The sequence below is a fragment of the Lampris incognitus genome, chromosome 4 (assembly GCF_029633865.1).
Source record: "Lampris incognitus isolate fLamInc1 chromosome 4, fLamInc1.hap2, whole genome shotgun sequence".
NCBI lineage: Eukaryota > Metazoa > Chordata > Actinopteri > Lampriformes > Lampridae > Lampris > Lampris incognitus.
This window is the reverse complement of record NC_079214.1, coordinates 61,231-78,558: the sequence shown is the minus strand read 5'-3', so window position 1 is coordinate 78,558 and position 17,328 is coordinate 61,231. Positions and strand designations below refer to the sequence as shown.

The following is a 17,328-nucleotide window of genomic DNA, read 5'->3' as shown; positions in this document are numbered from 1 at the left end:
CTGGAACAATACCTACCACCTCCAAAAAAAATTAGGATCATAAGTGGATTTTTGCAAAAATGCATTTATTTTGCATAATGCCAAACATTTCTAAGTCCCAGATTTTTTTTTTACATAGGTGAAAAAATGAAAGATGCTCAATCATCTGAAATGCAGAGAAGTGGTTTTTAGCCATTTTTAGAAAAATGCATATTTATGCATAATTTTAATTTTCTGGGATTTTTCCTTTACTCTCAGACAATACCTACCACCTCCAAAAAGAATTAGGATCATAAATGCTTTAGTTTCCGGTCCCGCTATTTACACTAACAGACATATACGCGCGCGCACACATTACGAAAACCTATGAGTAGAAAGTGATTCCCGCCAGCCACGATAATGGGCTGTCATGAATCTTCCTGAGCGCAAAGCGGGCACAGGGAAGTTGTTTAATGACAAACTCTGCTTTTATGACCGAGTGCTCCTTTATGGGAGCTTCGAGGAAGGAGTGCATTCTGAGGGGTTGAAAAGGGGGAAAAATCCAGAAATCCACCGGTTTTATCCAGACCTAACCCTTACTCTGACAACATTAAATTGCAATAGCAGACAACTTCAAAAAAAAAAAGAGAAGCTTATTAGTCTAAACCCCAGCAATAACTTTTCAAGCTTAAAGCAGGGTAAACTAATCAAGATGGAAGACAATGGGAGGTGAATTGTAAAGAACATCCAAATTTACTGTATCCTTAATCCATCAAACTCTATCCACATCCCTAACTCTAATTCTGGGGGTATCTCCAAGCCAGCACTGGCGGAGGCACTCTGGTGACACGTGCTTTCCTGGGCATTCAACCCTAAACTTTCACTCTGAGAAGGTCAGTATTATCCATCAGAAATGCCATTGCCATGGTTCGCTTGCGTACTGCAAAGAGTTAGTCTCTATTGCTGTGGTGTTCTTTGTGGGATTGTCTGCCTGAGCAGCTAAAATCTTACCCTAACAAATCTTACCCCAACCCAAAGGTGTGGAAAGATCCGTCAATTAATTTTATCCAAAATTCTGAGAAGCTCAAGACTTTCCATAATAAAAGCCATTGCCGTGGTTACGTTGGCTACCGCGAAGTTAGTCTCTGTTGCTGTGGTATTGTCTGCCTGAGCAGATAAATCCCGTACCCTAACTCAACCAAATCATGTAGGAGGCATCCGTTAATTTTATCCAAACTATCACTCTGAGAAGCTCTGTGCTTTCCATTATAAATACCATTACCGTGTTTAGCTTGGCTACCGTGAAGACTTGGTCTCTATTGCTGTGGTGTAATCTGTAGGATTCTTTCAGAGCAGATAAAACCCTTACCCTACACCAACCCTAATCGGAAGAAATGGAGCCACCCATGAAGTTTATCCAAAGCTGATCCTACTTTCAAATCAAAGCAACCCTAACCCAATATTACAGATTTGCTTCAGTGGGCTTAATAGCAACACAACATCGTGTCCTTAGACCCTCTCATTAGATAAGGAACTCCCTAGAAAACTTAACAGGGAGATAAAATGAGATGTCTCGGGGGGAGCAGCAGAGGACGGATCTCTCTCCCAAGACAGATGGCGTGCAATGGATGTTGTGTTCACGCAATTTACATAATACAACATTGAACGAGGATAACAGAATTATAATGGACATGCAATTTATGAAGAACATGATGTGCCATTTCAGGAATCATTTTTGTAGTTCTTAACTTGAGAAATGTGTTTCTAAAGTGAGTGCTGCTACCCACGATGATGAGCTGTGATGCTTCTTCCTGAGCATAAAGCAGGTACAGAGAAGTGGTTTAATCAAGTTCTGTGCTTTTGTGGAAAGACGCATGCTCTGAGTGGTAAAATGCAGAGAGCCATCAATTTTATTTAAACCTAACCCTAAAAACAAACTGCCAAAGCAGTGAACTTCAAAAAAAAAATCTTATCATGCTCCAACCCCCACCATCAATTTTTCAAGTTTAAACGGGGTAAACCAATCAAGATACAAGACAGTGGGCGATCAATTGTAAAGAATAAAAAACAACCAAATTGAACCTACCATTAAACTCTCTCCATAACCCTTATCCTGAGGGTTTCTCCAAGCCAGCGCTTAGGCACTGTCCACCTGAGCAGTTAAAACTTTACCTAAACCGAAACATGTAGAAAGAACCATCTGTTAATTTGATCCAAAACTTTGACTACGAGAAGCTCAGTACTCTCCTTCAGAAATGACGTTGTTGTGCTTAGTTTGGTGACCGTGAAGAGTTAGTCACTTTCTGTGGGATTATCTGCCTGAGCACATAGAGCTTTACCCCAACCGAAATGTAGTCTTTTTTTTTTTAACTGGATCCAAAAATTTTACTCTGAGAAGCTCTATTTTCTATCAGAAATGCCATTGTCATGGTGAGCTTTGCTACCACGAAGAGTTGGTCTCTGTTGCTGTGGGATTGTCTGCCTGAGCAGGTAAAACACTTGCCCTAACTCAACCGAAACATGTAGAAAGAGCCATCTGTTTATTTCATCTAAAACTATCGCGCCGAGAAGCTCGGTACGTTCCATCCGCAGTGCCATTGCCATGGTTAGCTTGGCTACGATGAAGAGTTGGTCTCTGTTGATGTGGGATTTCTGAGGGATTATCCGCCTAAACGGATAAAACCCTTGCCCTAAGCGAAACATGTAGAAAGCACTCCGTTAATTTCATCCAAAATTTTCATTCCGAGAAGCTCTGTTCTTTCCTGCAGAAATGCCATTGCCGTGTTTAGCTTGGCTACTGCGAAGAGGTAGTGTCTGTCGCTGTGGGATTGTCTGCCTGAGCAGGTAAAACACTTACCCTAACCCAACCGAAACATGTAGGAAGAACCATCCGTTTATTTTACCCAAAACTATCGCTGCGACAAGCTCGCTACACTCCATTAGAAATGCCATTGCCGTGGTCGGCTTCGGCTACCACCAAGACTGCCTGTTGCTTTGGTATTTCTATGGGATTCTCTGGCTGAGCAGATAAAACCCCTACTCTTAAGTGAAACATGTAGAAAGAGTTGGCTGTTAATTTCAACCGGAACTATCACTCCGAGAAGCTCGGTACTTTCCATCAGAAATTACTTTGTTGTGGTTAGTTTGGCTACTATGAAGAGTTAGTCTCTGTTGCCGTGTTATTTTCTGTAGGCTTGTCTGCCTGAGCAGATGAAACCTTAACTGTAACTCTACTCTAACCAAAAGATGTGGAACGACCCAACCCTTAATTTTATCCAAAGATTTTATTCCGAGCAGCTCGGTACACTCCATCTGAAATGCCATTACCGTGGTTAGCTTGTCTATCGAAGTTATTCTCTGTTGCATTGGTATTTTCTGCCTTAGCAGGTAAAACCCTATCTCAACCGGAACATCTAGAAAGAGCAATCCGTTAATTTTATCTGAAACTATCACTCCATGTTCAGAAATGCTACTGCGAAGAGGTAGTCCCTGTTGATGTGGTATTGTCTGTTGTGTTGTTTGCCTGAGCAGGCAACACTCTTAGCCTAACTCATCCCTAACCGAAAGATGTAGAAAGAGCAATCTGTTAATTTTATCCAAACCTTTCAGTTGGAAAAGCTCAGTATTTTCCATCAGAAATGACTTTGTCATGGATAGCTTGGCTACTGCTAAGAGTTATTCTCTGTTTTGTTTTTTTGTGGGATTGTCTGACTGAGCAGATAAGCCCTAACCCAAACCTTATCTCAAGTGAAACATGTAGAAAGCTCTCTCCGTTAATTTTATGCAAAACTTTTACTCTGAAAAGCTCAGTACTTTCCATCAGAAATACCGTTGCTGTGGTTAGCTTGGCTACTGCGACGAGTTGGTGTCTTGCTGTGGTATTCTCTGTAGGATTGTGTGCCAGAGCAGATGAAAGCCTTGCCCGGACCCTAACCGAAAGATATAGAGCCATCTGTTACGTTTAGCCAAACCTAATCCTAATTTCGGGGATAAGTTCTTTAGTTATCGTGAGAAATGTTTTTCTAAAGTGAGTCCCGCCACCCACGATGATGAGCTGGGGTGCTTCTTCCTGAGCGCTAAGCGGGTACAGAGAAGTTGTTTAATCACAAGCTCTGCATTAGATGACTTCAATGTTCCTTTTATGGGCGCATCAAGAGAAGGGGCATGTTCTGAGTGTAAAAAGGAAAAAAGTGCAGAAATTATCAATTTGATCTAAACCTTAGTCTTAACTCTTAAAACATTAAATTGCAATTGCAGAAAAGTTAAATTTGGAAAAAAAACAAAACAAACACTTGTATTGTTCCAAACCCCACCAACAACTTTTCAAGTTTAAAACGGGATAAAGTTATCAAGATATAAGACTGGGAGATCAGTTGTAACGAATAAACACCCAAATTGCCCCCAGACTGAACCAATCAAACTCTGTCCATATCCCTAATCCTGGGGGTATTTCTAATCCAGCACTTGGGCATTGGCAGAGGTGCTCAGTTGACATGTGTTGGCTCTGGCATTCAACCCTAACCATAAAGTTAACCTAGTATGTCCAGTGTGAAATGCCGGAGCCGTGGTTAGCTTGGCTACCGCGAAGAGTTGGTCTCTTGCTGTGGGGTTTTCTGTGGGATTTGCTGCCTGAGCAGGTAAAACCTCTACCCTAATACAAACCCCAACCCAAACGTGTTGAAAGAGCCGTCTGTTAAATTTATCCAAATTTTGCATACTGACAATGTTGAACATAATGTGCAGTCTGGCATATACAGCCAGTCAGCCACTGTATTTACTGCGCTATAAGCAGCTATTTTGGTCCTTGCGGGTATCCGTGTGTGTGACTTCTGCGCATGTGCAATAAAGTTCTCTTCCTGCCCCAACAAGTACGACTGGACGTCTAATGTTTGCTCCTGCAGTCTAACTCTACAAAAGTATATTAACATACCAAACAAGTATGTAGCTAGACATCCGTGACATAAATATGAACAATGCAACAGGTTATGGGCCCAGTGCCATGTCTAGTCAGCGATTTAATAGACTTTTGTTCGACGGCGACGAGAGAGGATACGAGTTATGGGAAACTCGCTTCCTTGCCCACATGGAGTTGAGAGGACTCAGCGAGACTCTACTGAACGTGCCAGTTATCGCTGCGGGCGAAAATGCTGTCCAGTTGAGAGAAGCAGACTTCAAGAAAAACGGAAGCGTACGCGGAGCTGGTGCAAGTTTTAGACAAGAGCTTGTCACTAATTATGCGGGATGCAGCAGCCGACGGTAGGGCGGCATTGAAGATACTTGAACATTACGCGGGCAAAGGGAAACCGCGCGTGGTGAGTTTATATTGTGAACTCTCAGCTCTTCGCATGGAAAGCAACGAGACCGTCCCGGAGTATATTGTTCGTGCAGAGACAATATTCTCGTCGTTGAAAGGAACCGATGAGAACATAAGTGACGGGTTGCAAGTGGGAATGGTAGTGAAAGGACTGCCGGACTCTTTCAAACCGTTCGTGGTTCATATTACTCAGAGTAGTGACAGCCTGACATTCAGTGAACTTAAGGCAAAACTAAGGAGCTTTGAAGACACAAAGGTACAAGCCGAGTAATGGTGATGACGGGGACAGTGTGATAAGAGCTGCCACGGCAGCCACCACCTCTCGTGGAAGAGGTAGAGAAAGCATGGCCGAAATTGAGTGCTTCAGATGCCACAAAAAAGGCATATGTCTCAAACATGTACGAGCATGCCTGAACCAAGAAGAGCGGAACGCAGGTGACGCGCGAGGCCGGGGGAAGCAGCGAGACGCCATCGCGGGAGTGATCGGAGCAGAGCAGGGTGCAGCGGGGGACCAGGACGGACGCTGGGGAGCGCACCGAGAGACAGACGGCACCCACCGAGAAATGGAGGCGGATGCCGATGACCGGGAAGGCAGGTCATATTGCTTCAAGATGAAAGAGGACACCAGGCCGGTGAGGCGGACTGTCAACAGGTTTGATGGTCGACTGTGGCGCGACGTCACACATGATAAATGACTTTACAAAGTTCAAAACAGTCGATAAAGGCTTTAAGCCCAAGAGTCACGTGATTGAACTTGCAGACGGGACAAAGGCTATCGGAGTTGCCAAGGACAGAGGAGAAGCTGAAGTCACCTTAATTGACAGCGAAGGAAGAAAGGTGACAGCACGACTGAAGAGGGCCCTGTATATCCCGACGTTTCCTCAGGACATTTTTTCCGTTAAAGCAGCCTCAAGTAACGGAGCAGAAATCCACTTCAAGGAAGGTGAAAATTGGATGGGGTATAAAAACGAGGGTACCAAGTTTAACATTGAAGTATTTGGGAAACTATTATTTGTCTACAGCTAATAATACTGATGATAATGTTGACGGATACAAAGGATGTCATGATATTGAAACGTGGCACAGAATCCTTGGTCATTGTAACTTAGATGATGTTTCAAGACTAGAAGGTGTAGTTGAAGGAATGATGATTAAGGGGAAAAAATGACAAATCCAACTTCAACTGTTAAACATGTACACAAGGAAAATTTGTGGAGTCTAGAAATAGACAGGCTGATAGCAAAGCTAAAGGAATACTTGAACTAGTCCATACAAATCTGTGCGGCCCGATCGAGCCTACTGATAAAGATGGGTATAAATACACCATAGCTTTCACAGATGACTATAGCAGTATGACATGGACATATTTCATGAGGTCAAAGAGTGATACAGCTAAGGCTACCGAAAAATTCTTAGCTGACACTGCCTCCTTTGGGCAGGTGAAAACCATTAGGTCTGACAATGGTACAGAGTTCACTGGAGGATGTTTCCAAGATCTGCTGAGAGAAAATAAAATTAGTCACCAAACTATTGCCCCCTACTCGCCGCATCAGAACGGCACTGGAGAACATTATTTGACATGGCACGATGTATGCTACTAGAAAGTAAGATGCCAAAACAGCTATGGAGGTTTGCGGTGCAGATAGCTGCACAGATACGCAACAGGTGCTATTGTAAGCGATTAAAGCAAACCCCATACAGTGCTTTCACAGGGAAAACACCAAATATTTCCCATATGATGGTTTTTGGCACTGAGTGCTATGCCTATAGACAAGACAAAAAGAAACTGGATCCAAGGTGCGAGAAGGGCATTTTCATAGGATATGATAAATACAGCCCTGCATACAATGTATATTATCCAAAAACAGGAAAAGTGTCAAAGCATAGATTAGTTAAGTTCATACAGAAGAGCAACAGAGACTGCCAGACACAAACGGGTCCACACAACGATGGAGACAGCTATGAGGATATAGACTCATACGAGCCTGATGTAGTACCAGTTAGGACTGATGAGCAGCCCCAGATTACAGGTACAGGAGGTGAAAGTGGTACACTTTCTAATAACCAGGGGGATAGTGAGGGCAGAAACCGCTACCCAACTAGAGAGAGGAAGACCCCAAAATATCTTGAAGAATACCAGTGTAAAGCAGAATGTACTGACGAGCAAGATGTGGATTATTTTTTATAGAGCTGTATTTGGGGTACCAAACACATTCAAGGAGGCCATGAGCTCTAATAAGTCTCAGAAGTGGGCTGACGCAATGGAAGAAGAGATTAACTCTTTAAAAGAGAACGAAACGTTCACATTGACCACACTTCCTAAAGGGAAAACTGTTGTGGGAGGTCGCTGGGTCTTTACGATTAAAGAGAACCATGATGAATCTGAAACATACAAAGCTAGATATGTAGCTAAGGGCTATAGCCAGATAGAGGGGATAGATTATAAAGAGACATTCTCCCCAACTGCTAACATGACGTCAGTGAGAATTCTGATGCAGATGGCGGCACAAGACGACCTAGTGCTCCATCAGATGGACGTGAAAACTGCGTACCTACATGCCCCGATGGACTGAGGTGTATATATAGAACAGCCGGAGGGATTCATAGTTGAGTCCAACACTGATGATCGTTTGGTTTGTAAGCTGAACAAGTCGTTGTATGGCCTGAAACAATCAGGGCGCAACTGGAACAAACTCCTACATGATCACCTAGTAGAAAACAGATTTATCCAGAATGCGGCCGACAATTGTGTATATGATAAACAATCTGAAAATGAGAAGGTGATCCTGATTATTTGGGTGGACGATTTAATAATTGCAGCCAACAACAACAACTTGATCAGTGAGGTAAAGGAAATGCTGAAAATGAAGTTCAAAATGAAGGATCTAGAGGAGCTTAAACATTTCTTGGGTATTGATTTCACACAGAAAAAGGGAGAAATCAAGATGAGTCAGGCAAGACACATTGCAAAGGTGCTACAGAGGTTTGGCATGTCCGACTGTAAACTGAGGTCAACACCCTGTGAGCAAAAGCTAAATTTTGATGAGGGTGAGGTTGTAGATGCCACAGGTTACAGAGAGATAGTTGGCAGTCTGATCTACATAATGACCTCTACCAGACCAGACCTAAGCTGGGTGGTCAGCAAGTTGTCACAACACTTAGCACAGCCAAAACAACAACACTGGGTAACAGCTAAACAGGTGCTACGTTACTTGAAGGGCACAACTGAATATGAGCTATGTTACAAAAGAATTGACAAAGACCTTAAACTAGAGGGTTATAGTGATGCCGACTGGGCGTCAGACCAAAATGACAGGAGTACTACTGGGTACTGTTTTAGCTTGGTCAGAGGGTCCAGTTGTATCCTGGAAGACTAGGAAACAACCAACAGTGGCTTTGTCAACATGCGAGGCGGAGTACATGGCTCTAGCAGCCACTGCCCAAGAGCCTATATCTTGTTCAATTACTTCAAGGGATGAATAAGGATAGGCAGCACACACCAGTGAGAATATTCGAAGACAATCAGGGGACGATTGCTCTGTCCAAAAATCCAGTATGTAGGCAACGGAGCAAACATATCATTTTGTGCGAGCCGCACATATTGATGGTAAAATATCCATTGAATACTGTCCCACAGAAAACATGATGGCCGACGTGTTGACCAAACCACTGACAAAAGCAAAGTTTGAGAAGTTCAGATGTTTGTTTGGGGAAACATGGATAACCCAGAAGTATCAAACAACAATAAAGTTGGGGCATCCTGAGTTGTTATTCAAGGAATAATGTTACCGTTATGTTAATTACCGGCATAGGTAATTTATGTTTTAAGGAAGACCTGTTTTTCTTTTCATGTAAGTCTGTAAAGGTGAGCCTGAGTGAGGGTGTTGAACATAATGTGCAGTCTCACATATACAGCCAGTCAGCCACTGTATTATTTACTGCGCTATAAGCAGCTATTTTGGTCCTTGCGGGTATCCATTTGTGTGTGTGTATGACTTCTGCGCATGTGCAATAAAGTTCTCTTCCTGCCCCACCAAGTACGACTGGACGTCTGTTTGCTCCTGCAGTCTAACTCAACAAAAGTATATTAACATACCAAACAAGTATGTAGCTAGACATCCGTGACATAAATATGAACAATGCAACAGAGAAGCTCTGTACTTCCCATCAGAAATGCCATTGCAGTGGTTAGCTTGGCAACCGCCAAGACAGTCTCTGTTGCTATGGTATTTGTGGGATTAATTCTTGGGAGCCAAGCTAACCACGGCAATGGTATTTCTGGTGGAAGATACGGAGTGTTTCGGAGCTTGTGGTTCGGATATAATTAGCGGCTGGCTCTTTCTACATCTTTTTGTAAGGGTTGGGATAGGTTTAGTATAAGGGTTTTATCTGCTTAGGCAGACAGTCTCTGTTGCTGTTGTATTTCTGCGGGATTGTCCGCCTGAACAGATAAAACCCTTACCATAAGTGAAACATGTAGAAAGAGATGTCCATTAATGTTAACCAAAACTTTCACTCCGAGAAGCTTGGTACTTTCCATCAGAAATGCCATTGCGGTGGTTAGCTTGGCTACTGCGAAGAGTTGGTCTCTGTTGCTGTGGTATTCTCTGTGCGATTGTTTGGCTGAGCTGATAAAAGCCTTACAACTAAGCGAAACATGTAGAAAGAGCCGTCCATTTTATCTAAAACGTATACACTCAGAGGCTTGGTACTTTGCATCAGAAATGCCATTGCCGTGGTTAGCTTGGCTACGACGAAGAGGAGGCTGCTGTTGTATTTCTGCGGGATTGTCCGACTGAACGGGTAAAACCCTTACCATAAGTGAAACATGTAGAAAGAGCCATCTATTAATTTTATCCAAAACTTTCACTTTAAGAAGTTTGGTACTTTCCATCAGGAATGCCATTGCCATGGTTAGTTTGGCTGTTGCGAAGAGTTAGTCTCTGTTGCTGAGGTATTCTGTGTGGGATTGTCTGCCTGAGCAGGTAAAAACCTTGCCCTATCCCAACCGAAACATGTAGAAAGAGCGATCCGTTAGTTTTATCTGAAACTATGTTCAGACATGCTACTGCGAAGAGGTAGTCACTGTTGCTGTGGTATTGTCAGTATGGCTTGTTTGCCTGAGCAGATAAAACTCTTAGCCAAACTCATCCCTAACCGAAAGATGTAGAAAGAGCAAACTGTTAATTTTATCCAAACCTTTCAGTTGGAAAAGCTCAGTACTTTCCATCAGAAATGACTAGGACATGGATAGCTTGGCTACTGCTAAGAGTTATTCTCTGTTGTGGTATTTTTTTTTTGTGCAATTGTCTACCTGAGCTGATAAAACCCTTACCCTAAGCGAAAAGTGTAGAAAGAGCCGTCCAGTAATTTTATCCAAAACTTTCACTCCGAGAAGCTTGGTACTTTCCATCAGAAATGCCATTGCCGTGGCTATCTTGGCTGCTGCGAAGAGTTAGATTCTGTTGCTGTGGTATTCTCTGTGCGATTGACTGCCTGAGCTGATAAAACCCTTACCCTAAGCGAAAAGTGTAGAAAAGCCGTCCATTAATGTTATCCAAAACTTTCACTCCGATAAGCTTGGTACTTTCCATCAGAAATGCCATTGCTGTGGTTAGCTTGGCTACCACGAAGAGCTCGTCTCTGTTGCTGTGGTGTTCTCTGTGCGATTGTCTGCCTGAGCTGATAAAACCCTTACAACTAAGCGAAGCATGTAGAAAGAGCCGTCCATTAATTTTAAGCAAAACTTTTACTCCAAGAAGTTTGATACTTTCCATCAGAAATGCCATTGCCGTGGTTAGCTTGGCTACCACGAAGAGTTGGTCTCTGTTGCTATTGTATTTCTGCGGGATTGTCCGACTGAACAGATAAAACCCTTACCATAAGTGAAACATGTAGAAAGTGCCGTCCATTAATGTTATCTAAAACTTTCACTCCGAGAAGCTTGGTACTTTCGATCAGGAATGCCATTGCCGTGGTTAGATTGGCTACTGTGACGAGTTGGTGTTTTGCTGTGGTATTCTCTGTAGGATTATGTGCCAGAGCAGATGAAACCCTTGCCCGAACCCTAACCGAAAGATATAGAGCCATTCGTTACGTTTAGCCAAACCTAATCCTACTTTCGGGGATAAGTTCTTTAGTTTTTATCGTGAGAGGTTTTTCTAAAGTGAGTCCCGCCACCCGCGATGATGAGCTGGGGTGCTTCTTCCTGAGCGCTAAGCGGGTACAGAGAAGTTGTTTAATCACAAGCTCTGTGCTTTAGATGACGTTCAATGTTCCTTTTATGGGAGCATCAAGAGAAGGAGCATGTTCTGAGTGGTAAAAAGGAAAAAAAGTGCAGAAATTGATCAATTTGATCTAAACCTTAGTCTTAACTCTTAAAACATTAAATTGCAATTGCAGAAAAGGTCAATTTGAAAAAAACAAACAACAAACACTTGTATTGTTCCAAACCCCAACAACAACTTTTCAAGTTTAAAACGGGATAAAGTAATCAAGATATAAGACTGGGAGATCAGTTGTAACGAATAAACACCCAAATTGCCTCCAGACTGAACCAATCAAACTCTATCCATATCCCTAACCCTAATCCTGGGGGTGTTTCTAATCCAGCACTTGGGCATTGGCAGAGGTGGTCAGTTGACATGTGTTGGCTCTGGCATTCAACCCTAACCATAAAGTTAACCTAGTATATTCAGTGTGAAATGCTGGAGCCGTGGTTAGCTTGGCTACTGTGAAGAGTTGGTCTCTTGCTGTGGGGTTTTCTGTGGGATTTGCTGCCTGAGCAGGTAAAACCTCTACCCTAATACAAACCCTAACCCAACCCAAACATGTTGAAAGAGCCGTCTGTTAATTTTATCCAAATTTTGCATACCGAGAAACTCTACTTCCCATCAGAAATGCCACTGCAGTGGTTAGCTTGGCAACCGCCAAGACAGTCTCTGTTGCTATGGTATTATTTGTGGGATTAATTCTTAGCAGGAGCCAACCACGGCAATGGTATTTCTGGTGGAAGATGAGTGTTTCGGAGCTTGTGGTTCGGATATAATTAGCGGCTGGCTCTTTCTACATCTTTTTGTAAGGGTTAGGTTTAGTATAAGGGTTTTATCTGCTTAGGCAGACAGTCTCTGTTGCTGTTGTATTTCTGCGGGATTGTCCGCCTGAACAGATAAAACCCTTACCATAAGTGAAACATGTAGAAAGAGGCGTCCATTAATGTTAACCAAAACTTTCACTCCGAGAAGCCTGGTACTTTCCATCAGAAATGCCATTGCGATGGTTAGCTTGGCTACTGCGAAGAGTTAGTCTCTGTTGCTGTGGTATTCTCTGTGCGGTTGTCTGACTGAACAAGGAAAACCCTTACATCTAAGCGAAACATTAATGTTTTCCAAAACTTTCACTCCGAGAAGCTTGGTACTTTCCATCAGGAATGCCATTGCCGTAGTTAGCTTGGCTACTACAGAGTTTTCTCTGTTGCTGTGGTATTTTCTGTGCGATTGACTGCCTGAGCTGATAAAACCCTTATAATTAAGCGAAATATGTAGACGGAGCCGTCCATTAATTTCATCCAAAACTATTGCTCCAAGAAGCTTGGTACTTTCCATCAGAAATGCCATTGCTGTGGTTAGCTTGGCTACTGCGAAGAGTTGGACTTTGTTGCTGTGGTATTCTCTGTGTGATTGTTTGGCTGAGCTGATAAAACCCTTACAACTAAGCGAAAAATGTAGAAAGAGCCGTCCATTAATTTTATCTAAAACGTATACTCAGAGGTTTGGTATTTTCCATCAGAAATGCCATTGCCGTGGTTAGCTTGGCTACGACGAAGAGTCTTGCTGTTGTATTTCTGCGAGATTGTCCGACTGAACAGGTAAAACCCTTACCATAAGTGAAACATGTAGAATGAGCCGTCCATTAATGTTATCTAAAACTTTGACTCCGAGAAGTTTGGTCCTTTCCATCAGAAATGCCATTGCCGTGGTTAGCTTGGCTACCACGAAGAGTTGGTCTCTGTTGCTATTGTAATATCTGCGGGATTGTCCGCCTGAACAGAGAAAATCCTTACTATAAATGAAACATTTAGTAAGAGCCGTCCATTAATGTTATCCAAAACTTTCACTCCAAGAAGCTTGGTAATTTCCATCAGTAATGCCATTGCCGTAGTTAGCTTGGCTACTACGAAGAGTTAGTCTCTGTTGCTGTGGTATTCTCTGTGCGATTGTCTGCCTGAGCTGATAAAACCCTTACTCCAAGTGAAACATGTAGAAACGGCCTCCGTGAAATCTTTTTCCGAAACTGTCACTCCGAAAGTCGATACTTGAGAAGAGCAGTGCCATTGCTGTGTTTAGCTTGGCTACGACGAAGTTAGTCTCTGTTGCTGTGGGATTGTCTGCCTGAGAAGGTAAAACACTTAAGCTAACCAAAACGAAACGTTGTAGAAAGAGCATACGGCAATAAGATCCAAAACTGTCACTCTGAGAAGCTGGGTACTTTCCATCAGAAATGCCATTGCCGTGGTGAGCTTTGCTACTGCGAAGGGTTAGTCTCTGTTCCTGTGAGAGTTTTCCTGAGCCGATAAAACCCTTAACCAAACCCTACCTCAACCAAAACATGAAGAACGTCAGTTAGTTTGATCCAAAATTTCGAGTACGAGAAAGTCGGCACTTTATTTCTGAATTTTCCTTGCTGGGTTTAGCTTGGCTACCGTGAAGTGTTAGTCGCTGTTGCTGTGCTATTTTGTGTGGGATTGTCTGCCTGAGCAGGTAAAACACTTACACTAAACCAACTGAAACATGTAGAAAGAGCCATCCGTTTATTTTAGCCAAAACTATCGCTGCGAGAAGCTTGCTACTCTCCATCAGAAATGCCATTGGCTACCACCAAGACTGTCTGTTGCTGTGGTATTTCTTTGGGATTATCTGGCTGAGCAGATAAAACTCTTACGTGAAACATGTAGAAAGAGTCGTCTGTTAATTTCATCCGGAACTATCACTCCGAGAAGCTCGGTACTTTCCATCAGAAATGACTTTGCTGTGGTTAGTTTGGCTACTATGAAGAGTTGGTCTCTGTTACTGTGGTGTTTTCTTTGGGATTGTGTGGCTGAGCAGATAAAACCCTTACCCTAACCCAAATCCTACCTCAAGCGAAACCTGTAGAAAGCGCTGTCCGTTAATTTTATGCAAAGCTTTTACTCTGAAGCTCTCTACTTTCCATCAGAAATACCATTGCCGTGGTTAGCTTGGCTACTGCGACGAGTTGGTCTCTATTGCTGTGGTATTGTCTGTAGGATTGTCTGCCAGAGCAGATAAAACTCTTAGCCCAACTGTAACCAAAAGATATAGAGCCATCCATTGAGTTTATCAAAACCTAATACTTATTTCAGAGATAATTTCTTTAGTTTTTATCTTGAGAAATGTTTTTCTAAAGTGTGAGTCCCGCCACCCACCATGATGAGCCTGGGGTGCTTCTCCCTGACCGCGAAGCAGGTACAGAGAAGTGGTTTAATCACTCACTCTGTGCTTTTGGTGACCGTTCAGTGTTGCTTTTATGGAGTTATCAAGAGGAAGGAGCATGCTCTGTGTGGTTAAAAAGGAGGGGCAAAAATGTAGAAATTCGTCAATTTTATTTAAACCTACCCCTAAAACTTAGTCCAAACCCTAAAAACATGACGATTGTAGAAGTGCAATTCAATAAAAGAAACCCACTTGTACTGCTGCAAACCCCACCAACAACTTTTCAAGTTTAAAACGGGATAAACTAATCAAGAGGGAAGACAATGGGGGATCAAGTGTAAAGAATAAACAACCTCCAAATAGATCCTATACCCAATCCATCAAACTCTCCAAATTCGTAACCCTAAACCTGGGGGTATCTGTAAGCCAGTATTTGGGCATTGTTGAGGCGCCTGGTTGACATGTGTTGGCTCTGGCATTCAATTCTAACCCTTACCTTTCACTCGGAGAAGCCTAGTATCTCCCACCAAAAATGCCATTGCCATGGTTGGCGTGGCTAACATGAAGAGTTAATCTCTGTTGCTGTGGGATTTTCTGCCCGAGCAGGTAAAACCTTTACCTTAACACAAACCCTACCCTTACGTGTTGAAAGAGCCGTATGTTGATTTTTTTTATCCAAACCTTTCACACCGAGAAGCTCTGTACTTTCCATCAGAAATGCCATTGCAATGGTTAGCTTGGCAACTGCCAAGACAGTCTCTGTTGCTATGGTATTCTTTGTGGGATTAATTCTTAGCAGAAGTCAAGCTAACCACGGCAATGGTATTTGACGGAAAATACTGTCACGGAGCTTAAGGTTTGGATATAATTAACGGATGGCTCTTTCTACATCTTTCTGTAAGAGTTGGGATAGGTTTAGTATAAGAGTTTTATCTGCTCAGGCAGACTGTCTGTTGCTGTGGTATTGTTTGTGGAATTACTTTTGAGTAGGAAAAACCCTCACTGTAACCCTACGCCAACCCTGGCCAAAAGATGTAGAAAGAGACAGCCGTTAATTTTATCCAAAACTTTCATTTTGAGAAGCTCGGTACTTTCCATCAGAAATGCCATTTCCGTCAAATTATGCAAACCTAATCCTAACCAAAAGATTCAGAAGACTACACTTTCAGCGGTCATTTCTGTCGTTCTTGGTTTGAAAAATGTTTCTAAGTGTGAGTCCGCCACCCACGATGATGAGCTGCGGTGCTTCTTCCTGAGCATGAAGCAGGTACAGAGAAGTGATTTGATTACAAGCTCTGTGCTTTTGAGGCAAAGGGCGTGCTCTGAATGGTAAAAGAAAAAAATTGAGAAAGCCATCAATTACTTTTATTTTAAACCTAACCCTAAAAACATTAAACTGCAATAGCAGTGAACTTCAATTAAAAAAAAAATCATTTATAATGCTCCAAACCCCACCAACAACTTTTCAAGTTTAAAACCGAATAAACGGTGGATAATCTCAAGCTGTGTGCTTTTGAGTCAAGATGCATCCTCTGATTGGTAAAATGGAGAGATCTATCAATTTTATTGAAACATAACTCTAAAAACAAACTGCCATAGCAAAGAACTTCAATTTTTAAAAAAAATGTATAATGCTCCAAACCTCACCAGCAACTTTTCAAGTTTAACACGGGATAAACTAATCAAGATACAGGACAGTGGCAGATCAGTTGTAAAGAAGAAAAAACATCCAAATTGAACCCATCAATCTCTCCATAACTCTCATATTGGGGTATCGCTAAGCCAGCGCTTGGGCACTGTCCGCCTGAGCAGAAAAACTTGACCCTAAACTCAAACACTACGTCAACCAAAACATGTAGCAAGGACCATCCGTTGATTTTTATCCAAAACGTTTACTACGAGAAGCTTGGTTCTTTCCTTCAGGAATGCAATTGGCGTGGTTAGCTTGGCTACTGCGAAGAGTTAGTCTCTATTGCTGTGATATTCTCTGTGCGATTGTCTGCCTGAGCTGATAAAACTCTTACCATAAGTGAAACATGTAGAAAGAGCCATCCATTAATTTTATCCAAAACTTTCACTCCAAGAATCTTGGTACTTGCCATCAGAAATGCCATTGCCGTGGTTAGCTTGGCTACTGCGAAGAGTTGGTCTACGTTGCTCTGGTATTCTCTGTGCGATTGACTACCTGAGCTGATAAAACCCTTATACTAAGTGAAATATGTTGAAAGAGCCGTTCGGTAATTTTATTCGAAATTTTTACGAGTACCTCTACTTTCCATCAGAAATGCCATTGCCGTGGTTAGCTTGGTTACAATGAAGTTAGTCTCTGTTGCTATGGTATTCTCTGTGCGATTATCTGCTTAAACAGGTAACACACTTACCCTAACCCAACCAAAACATGTAAGAAGAGCCATCCGTTAATTTTGTCCAAAACTTTCACTCCAAGATGCTCGGTTTTTCCTTCAAAAATGCCATTGCCGTGGTTATCTTGGCTACCACGAAGAGTTGGTCTCTGTCGCTGTTGTATTTCTGAGGGATTGTCCGCCTAACCCTTCACTCCATGAAGCTCTGTACTTTCCATCAGAAATGTCTTTGCCATGGTTAGTT

The 17,328-nt window shown here is 42.5% G+C and overlaps 3 non-coding genes and 3 pseudogenes across 3 annotated transcripts; all 6 read left to right on the top strand.

Annotated features, from left to right (window-relative positions):
- Nucleotides 1–318: 318 nt before the first annotated feature.
- On the top strand, nucleotides 319–503 carry LOC130112167 (small nucleolar RNA U3; annotated as a pseudogene).
- A 1,164-nt stretch (nucleotides 504–1,667) lies between these two features.
- On the top strand, nucleotides 1,668–1,846 carry LOC130112159 (small nucleolar RNA U3; annotated as a pseudogene).
- A 2,084-nt stretch (nucleotides 1,847–3,930) lies between these two features.
- On the top strand, nucleotides 3,931–4,136 carry LOC130112162 (small nucleolar RNA U3). Its single transcript, XR_008810200.1, has one exon. It is a non-coding gene; the product is annotated as a small nucleolar RNA U3 (small nucleolar RNA).
- A 7,245-nt stretch (nucleotides 4,137–11,381) lies between these two features.
- Nucleotides 11,382–11,592, top strand: LOC130112157 (small nucleolar RNA U3). The gene has a single exon (XR_008810198.1). It is a non-coding gene; the product is annotated as a small nucleolar RNA U3 (small nucleolar RNA).
- A 3,040-nt stretch (nucleotides 11,593–14,632) lies between these two features.
- Nucleotides 14,633–14,853, top strand: LOC130112158 (small nucleolar RNA U3). Its single transcript, XR_008810199.1, has one exon. It is a non-coding gene; the product is annotated as a small nucleolar RNA U3 (small nucleolar RNA).
- Nucleotides 14,854–15,874: 1,021 nt separating this feature from the next.
- On the top strand, nucleotides 15,875–16,052 carry LOC130112161 (small nucleolar RNA U3; annotated as a pseudogene).
- Nucleotides 16,053–17,328: the final 1,276 nt, after the last annotated feature.